The sequence below is a fragment of the Eriocheir sinensis genome, chromosome 8, assembly GCF_024679095.1.
Source record: "Eriocheir sinensis breed Jianghai 21 chromosome 8, ASM2467909v1, whole genome shotgun sequence".
NCBI lineage: Eukaryota > Metazoa > Arthropoda > Malacostraca > Decapoda > Varunidae > Eriocheir > Eriocheir sinensis.
This window is the reverse complement of record NC_066516.1, coordinates 4,429,833-4,437,332: the sequence shown is the minus strand read 5'-3', so window position 1 is coordinate 4,437,332 and position 7,500 is coordinate 4,429,833. Positions and strand designations below refer to the sequence as shown.

The window sequence follows — 7,500 nt, the reverse complement described above, 5'->3', positions numbered from 1 at the left end:
TTACCTTACCCTGAGGCCAACGCCCCCTCCACCGGCACCCCCCCCCCCAACTTACCCCCTGCTTCTTCTCCATGTTCTCCCTCACCCACCCCTCCACCCCTCGTCTCCTTTCTTCCTGGTTCTCCTAACTCTTACCTTTCATGTCCTTTTCTTCCCCTCACCCTCAACTCCTTAATCATCCCCATCACTATTTCTCCCTACCTTTTTAGTTTTACCTCACATCTCTCTTTCTTCTCCTCGCCCTTCTCCGATTCACATATATCTCTCATCACTCTCCCTTACTCCTTACCTTCCCCTCACCCTCCTCCACTTTACACTCAGATGTCTCCTTATTTCTCCTTTCCCTCCTTCCTCACCTTCCACTTCCTTTCGTTTCCCTCCTCCTCCTCTTTTCTGATTTTCATACGTATTGTCTTACCTTCCATTTCCGATTGTTTCCCTCATATGTTTCCCTACTTTTCCTTTCCCTCCCTCCTTACCTGTCACCTTCTTTCCTTTCCCTTCTCCTCCTCCTCTCTTCCTAATTTTCATATCCTCTTGCCTTCCATCTCGTTTTCCTCTTCTCTTCCTTCTGTGCTTCCCTCTCCTGTCTTCTTATTTCTCCTTTCCCTCCCTCATTACCTGTCACCTTCTTTCCTTTCCCTTCTCCTCCTCCTCTCTTCCTAATTTTCATATCCTCTTGCCTTCCACCTCGTTTTCCTCTCCTCTTCCTTCTCTACTTCCCTCTCCTGTCTCCTTATTTTTCCTTTCCCTACCTCAGTACCTTACATCTTTTCCTCCCTCCCTCCTCCTCCTCCTGATGTTCCTATTCTCTCTCTCTTTTTTTTTTTTTACAATAAAGGAGACAGCTCAAAGGCACACAAAAAAGGAAACAATAATAAAATAAAGCCCGCTACTCGCTGCTCCCAAAAAGAACCCAAAGAGGTGGCCGGAAAAGAGGTCAATTTCGGGGTCAATTTCTTACTATCCCCTTCCTTTCTTTCCCCTCACCCACATCCACTCCCCTACCTCCCTACCTTACATCTTTTCTTCCCCTCACCCTCACCCTCCCTTCCTGACTTTATACCTCCTTACCTTCCCTGTTCTTTTCTTCCCTTTACCTGCCTTAGCTACATCAATGATTCTCCTTCCCCTACCTCCTTACCTTCCACCTCCCTTTCTTTCCCTCACCCTCCTCTACTACACACATTTCCATCCCTTTTTCTCTCTTCCCTGCCTCCCTACCTTTCACTTCCTTATCTATCGTTCCTCTCCCTCCACTCCAGTCATCTCCCTTCCTCTTCTTCCTTTCCTTCACCTCCTTCACTCTATGAATACCTCTCTCTTCCTGAATTCCTACTCCTCTTACATTTCACATACTTTCCCATTCCTCGCACTCTTTCTGCTTCTCCAAAACTCTTCGGAACCTTCCATCTGGTTTCCTTCCCCTCTCCCTTCCCTACAACGCACATTTCCTTCTTGCATGTCTTCTCTACCTCTTCTACCTTTACAGCTACAATTTCTTTCTCCATCTACCTGCTTTTCATACACCATTATCTTCCGCTTCCTCTAACTCCTCTACCCTCTCTTTACTGTCATCCCTATTTTCAACTTTCTCCTCTTCAGACCGGTCCCATAAGGCTGCATAAAACAGTTTCCCCCTCCTGCATCAGCCGGAGGGAGTGGGAGAAAGTCGTCGCTGAATATACTGTATATCTCTGCATCTTTTCCTCAATCCGTGTCGCCTAAGACAGAATCTAGCTTGTAAACAGTAAGCAAGAGTTGTTATGATCCGACATAAGGTATAATAGTCGCCCAACACCCCTCGATATATTTTTCCATCTCACCCTCGATATATTTTTCCATCTCACCCTCGATATATTTTTCCATCTCACCCTCGATATATTTTTCCATCTCACCCTCGATATCTCACCTTATTTTTCTTCTCTTATTAACGAAAAATAGATAAATAGATGCAAAAACAGACCGTCCGTAAAGTAGTCTTCTTGCGACTCTCGATTCCTTTCTACTTCATCCTCGATATCTCACTTTACTCTCCTTCTCATATCACCGACAGATAATAAAATAAGGTAGAAAGAGGGAAAGGACTGATACACTACAATATTACAACGGAAAAATGATACATAGCACATGAATGACATCAGAAACTTCAGACAAATTATAATAAACAATACGAGTTCGTCAGCCAGCAGGAGTCATCCAAGCGGAAAGTCAGACAGCCCCGCCAATCAATAAAGCAGGCAAGCAGACAAGCAAACAAGAGGACATCAGTCAGGCGGCCAGTGAGTCAAACAGTCCGTCAATCAGTGAGTCGTTCTCCCAGGCAGTCATTCGTAGCGCCTAGACCGCCTGTATCCTGCTTCGAGGCTCGGAAAGGGGTCATGAACCTCGGTGACGACTTGATACTATCCCGTGTGTGTGTGTGTGTGTGTGTGTGTGTGTGTGTGTGTGTGTGTGTGTGTACGAAAAGCCTATACGCAAGACGATACCATTGCCTATCACCCCCCACATCTGCCCCCTCACACCCCCTCACAAGGTACCGCCCCTTCTCACCTTCGTCCTAATTTATCAAACAGAGGCGTCTCAAAATAAAGGAAACAATATGCATGAAAAGGCACAAAAATCACAAATAATAATATAATAGTGATGCGAGGACTGACTCTCTAGCTTGAGGTCAGGTCAGGTTAGGTCAGGTTGTGTTACTATTGAGGGTGAGCGTTCTCTCACTTGAGGGTAATGGAGGCTGGTCGGTTACCTTTGTGAGGCCTAACCCAAGTTTTGTCTGTTCTAGTCGGTTAGCCGTTTCTTACGTGTCCTCTCTCCAGGGATCAAGCGATGAACACTACACCCTCAGATAGAATTACTGGGCTTCTCTCTCTCTCTCTCTCTCTCTCTCTCTCTCTCTCTCTCTCTCTCTCTCTCTCTCTCTCTCTCTCTCTCTCTCTCTCTCTCTCTCTCTCTCTTACAGGCTTTTCTCAGTCCCTCTGTTCATTTCATTCACTCAGTCCTCCACTCCTTAATTATCAGCCCCTCCTTAAGCCCTTCGCTCTTTGAAGCGCCCGTCCATTCACCTATATATACATTTTCCTCCTCTCCGTCTCCCTTTTAATTCACTCGATCCTATTCACTTCACACACACACACACACACACACACACACACACACACACACACACACACACACACACCCCTCCTGCTATTCTCCTTCCTTTCCCAACCCTTTTCGACTCTCCTTTCTCTCACATCTCCTGGAAGTCCATATGAGGGCCATGCATGAAGCTCACTCATGTGTTCATACATACATACATACACACACTTACATACTTTCACTGGCCAATCATTGTGTGCACTTCCACTTGGTCACGGCCTCACATTACGTTATAAGAATTCTTGTAAATTTGTATTGTACGTGATGTGTGTGTGTGTGTGTGTGTGAGAGAGAGAGAGAGAGAGAGAGAGAGAGAGAGAGAGAGAGAGAGAGAGAGAGAGAGAGAGAGAGAATAGGTGAGTGCGTGAGTGCAGGTGACAAGTAAGATGAGGAGCAGAAGTGTGTGTGTGTGTGTGTGTGTGTGTGTGTGTGTGTGTGTGTGTGTGTGTGTGTGTGTGTGTGTGTGTGTGTTGCAGTGCTCACCGCCTCGTTGCCAGCCGGAGGCGTGGAGGTGCTGGGGGTGCCGGGGCGGGTCACTCACCTGGGGAGAGAAAGAACACTCGGGTCAGCACAAGATAAAAAAAATATACACTTACTCGGGTCGGTCCACTGCCCTCTCCGATGATTATGAAAACAAGATCAGTGATGGTAGTAATAGTAGTAGTAGTAGTAGTAGTAGTAGTAGTAGTAGTAGTAGTAGTAGTAGTAGTAGTAGTAGTAGTAGTAGTAGTAGGGGGATCTGGACGTAATAGGTGATAGGTGATTTAGTGCAAGGTAGTATTAGTAATATGGTTGGACACAGTCATTAGCGAACAGAGTTGGGGCTAATGACCTCCAAGCTATGGAGCCCTCCATGATTACGTGTCGGGAAAATAAACATGGGTGGAGGTATCATTTATGTAGTAGTAGTAGTAGTATAGTAGTAGTGAGAATATGAATAGGAAAAAGAAGAAAAAGAAGTATATCAATAATAATAATAATAATAATAATAATAATAATAATAATAATAATAATAATAACATCATCATCAACAACAATAAGCTCACTTAATGTTTTCACCCAATGTACGCGCCATGTCAACATTACAGAGAAAGGTTTTATACATATTATTCTTGGGTTGGTAGAGATAATTTCCCTTGCATCACCTCGCGGCTTTGAGACAATAGCCTCTTCACGCCCTTGTTCACCCCTTAACACCGTGTAAACTAAACACACACACACACACACACACACACACACACACACACACACACACACACACACACACACACACACACATCCCCCCCACCACAAAAAGAAAGCTGCGGTTGCTCTTGCATTACCAAATTTCTCAACACAAAGTGAACTGTGAATATGAAGGCGAAATTAATTCAATACTTTCTCATTTTATTATATCAACATTCCCTTCACTGCCCCCCCCACCCCACCCCCTCCATGAGATAGGACATGAACGTGCAAGTATCCCCCTACCCGATGCTCCGCCTTCTCCAGTTTTCTGTCCAGCCAAGAGAAGAAAACGGCTTCGTATATTAAAGTACCGCATACTGTTTTGTCTTCTGGATCTTCACTTCGTCGATACTCGTACATAACAAAGTTCGTTCGTATGATGGGCGTTACTGTACAAACATATATTTTAGGCAACCCTGCAAAATGTATGCCACTTTAATAATAAGAACCATCCCTTGCTTGGTGAGGAGGGGAGGCGGTGAAGGAGGAGAGGTAAAAGAACTGGAGGGAAATGGAGGAAGAGGAGGAGGAGGAATGCAGTTCAGCGACAACCGACAACGAGGAGAAAGAACAATGACAACGCAGATAAAGAATGACGACAGTGAAAATAAGAAACAAGAACAAGAAAAAATAAACGAAAAAAAGAACAGGAACAGCAGCAGCAGGAGGAGGAAGTGAAGCAGGCAGCAGAGGAAGGAGTGGTGGTTGATGACGACAGGCAGACAGGCAGCAGGAGAATCTTTGCATAGCCGTACTGTTCACCATCTTAGTCCGTGGAAGCCTTACAGGTGAACGCGACAAAGAGACAGGCTGACAACCTCCTCTTCGCTAACTCACTGCCTCCCTCCTTCGTTCACTTACTAACTCACTCACTCACTCTCATTAACTCACACCCCCTCACTCGGGCTCCCTCCTTTGTTCACTTACTCTCACTCACTCACTCACTCACCTTCTCATTAACTCAAACTCCCTCACTCGTTCACTTAATCACTCACTCACTTCCTCCCTCCTTCCCTCCCTCACTCACTCACTCACTCATCGATCAACCACCAACACCACTCACTCACCCACTTACTCATCCTACCTGTTCACCCACCCACCATCACAACTCACTTCCTTACTCCCTCACTCACCACCACCACCTTCACCATCTGAACATATGTGAAGGTACTGCGGCTAAGCCCTATATATTCACACGTATGAAGGTTACATGTATTCAATGGGTGTTAGGATGGAGGGGGCGGGAGGGGGAAGGAGACGGAGGGGGGTGAATTGCAGGGAATGTGGTAGTGTAGACAATGAAAATAAGAATACTAACACAAGCGGTTTTCTACACCTGGAGCTGGCGACAGTCCCGTTATGGTGGAGAAGAAGGATGACAGTGGTGCTGGTAGTGGTGGTGAAGGTGGTGGTGGTGGTGAAGGTGGTGGTAGTGGTGGTGAAGGTGGTGGTGGTGGTGATGATGACGACGGTTATGATGACGACGAAGACAACGAAGAAGGTAAGGTGGGGTTAAGATTACAGGAGCTGCCTTGTATAGCCCAAACGGCCTCTTGCAGACTCTTTACGTTCTTATCTTCTTATGTTCTTATAATAACGAATGACAAGACTACGATACACGACAAACTGGAACTAACGACAAGATTTTAACGGACGAGTATGAGCACGTCTTTTTTCACTCTTCCTTTAGCCGTGTCACGCTGAAGGCAAGAAAAAATAACCCACCGGAGGGAGGGGCGGACGGGGCGGCCTGATGGTGTCGGAGGCGGTGGCGGGGAAGGAGGCTGCAGAGATATTGAAGGCAGGAGCAAGAGAACCGTTAGTAGATGCAGTGCCAGCAGCAGTAGTAGAGATAGTAGTAGTAGTAGTAGTACAACGAGCAGAGGTAGTCGAAGGGGTCGTGGTGATTGTTGTTGTATTTGTTTTTGTTAAAGTCGTTGCAACTGTCATGCCACAATGCACGAGAGGAAGCGGTAATGATGATGGTGGAGGTGGTGGTGGTGGTGGTGGATGAACCAAGACAGGCGTGGGTTGTGCTTTCTCCCCCCTGCCGCTCCACCCCCGCAGCCACACCTCCAAGCTCCTGAGGCACCAGCACGCGCTCACCACCTCTCTACAGTCCATCTTACGAGGCCCGGCGCCCTTCCCTGCCTTGTTCTTGGTCCACCCGCTGCACCGAGGAGCCGCATACCGTCACTCAACACCGCCCACACTGACTCATCCCGGAGAGGCTCGAGGCAGAGTAGCGCCGGCACAGGTGTGGCCCCAGGTGTGTGAAGACAGATGTGGAATTAATGTTTCGCGTATGTATGTACGTACGTATGTGGTGGTTGCTGCTCCTGCTTAAGTGTGTGTGTGTGTGTGTGTGTGTGTGTGTGTAGATAGAGAGAGAGAGAGAGAGAGAGAGAGAGAGAGAGAGAGAGAGAGAGAGAGAGAGAGAGAGAGAGAGAGAGAGAGAGAGAGAGAGAGAGTGCCTCCCACGCCCTCCTACAATGTAACAAACGTCACGAACCAGTGGTCATGCAAGATAAAAGCGACTTTTTCCCCCTCTTTCTTTTCATCCCCGAGTCTGTCTCCTTCTGTGTTACTCAGAGGGGGAGAAGACTGTCCATCGTGAGAGCCTCCGGACGGGTCAAAGCCTTCACACGCCTCCCCTGCACCACTTGGCATTTCCTTTCGCCCTCCTGACACCTGAGTCACCAAGCCCGCGCTTCATTGGTCACGACACACATGCACGTCCCTACACCGCGGTTTGAAGTGATATAACACAGCGCTTAAAGTTATTCGGACGTATATGTTATGATTAACTTTTATCAAGAAGAAACTAACTATAAGAGTAGCTGATTATGAGCAGTATTTCTCAGTTCTTCGGTTGCCTCTAAATAGGAAAAGCACACACCTGTCCACATGCCACGCAATGATTAGCTTCGTCATGACTTAACGTAACGGGATCAAACATCTAAAGTGATCCTTCCCGCTCTAGCACTTACAACCTTATATATACAAAGAAAAAATAATTCCTGCATGACACAGAACCCTCTTCACAACAGATGATGCCCAATGCTCCCTCCACGAGACTAAGATTTGTCCAGCCTCCACCCAAACAATACCGCCAGCTATTTTCAT

General features: G+C 46.8%; 1 protein-coding gene and 1 long non-coding RNA gene across 5 annotated transcripts in view; both read right to left on the bottom strand.

Annotated features, from left to right (window-relative positions):
• The window catches only part of LOC126995391 (uncharacterized), a 4,880-nt gene extending 1,268 nt beyond the window's left edge, over positions 1-3,612 (bottom strand). The window contains exons 1-2 of the long non-coding RNA XR_007750294.1: positions 691-3,612; positions 1-548 (exon numbers count right to left, since the gene is read on the bottom strand). The exon at positions 1-548 is cut by the window's left edge and continues 1,268 nt beyond it. This is a non-coding gene — a long non-coding RNA (uncharacterized LOC126995391). The remainder of the gene's footprint in view (positions 549-690) is intronic.
• The window catches only part of LOC126995389 (serine/threonine-protein kinase 26-like), a 122,917-nt gene that overhangs the window by 60,009 nt on the left and 55,408 nt on the right, over positions 1-7,500 (bottom strand). The gene's annotated exons all lie outside the window — the stretch shown is intronic.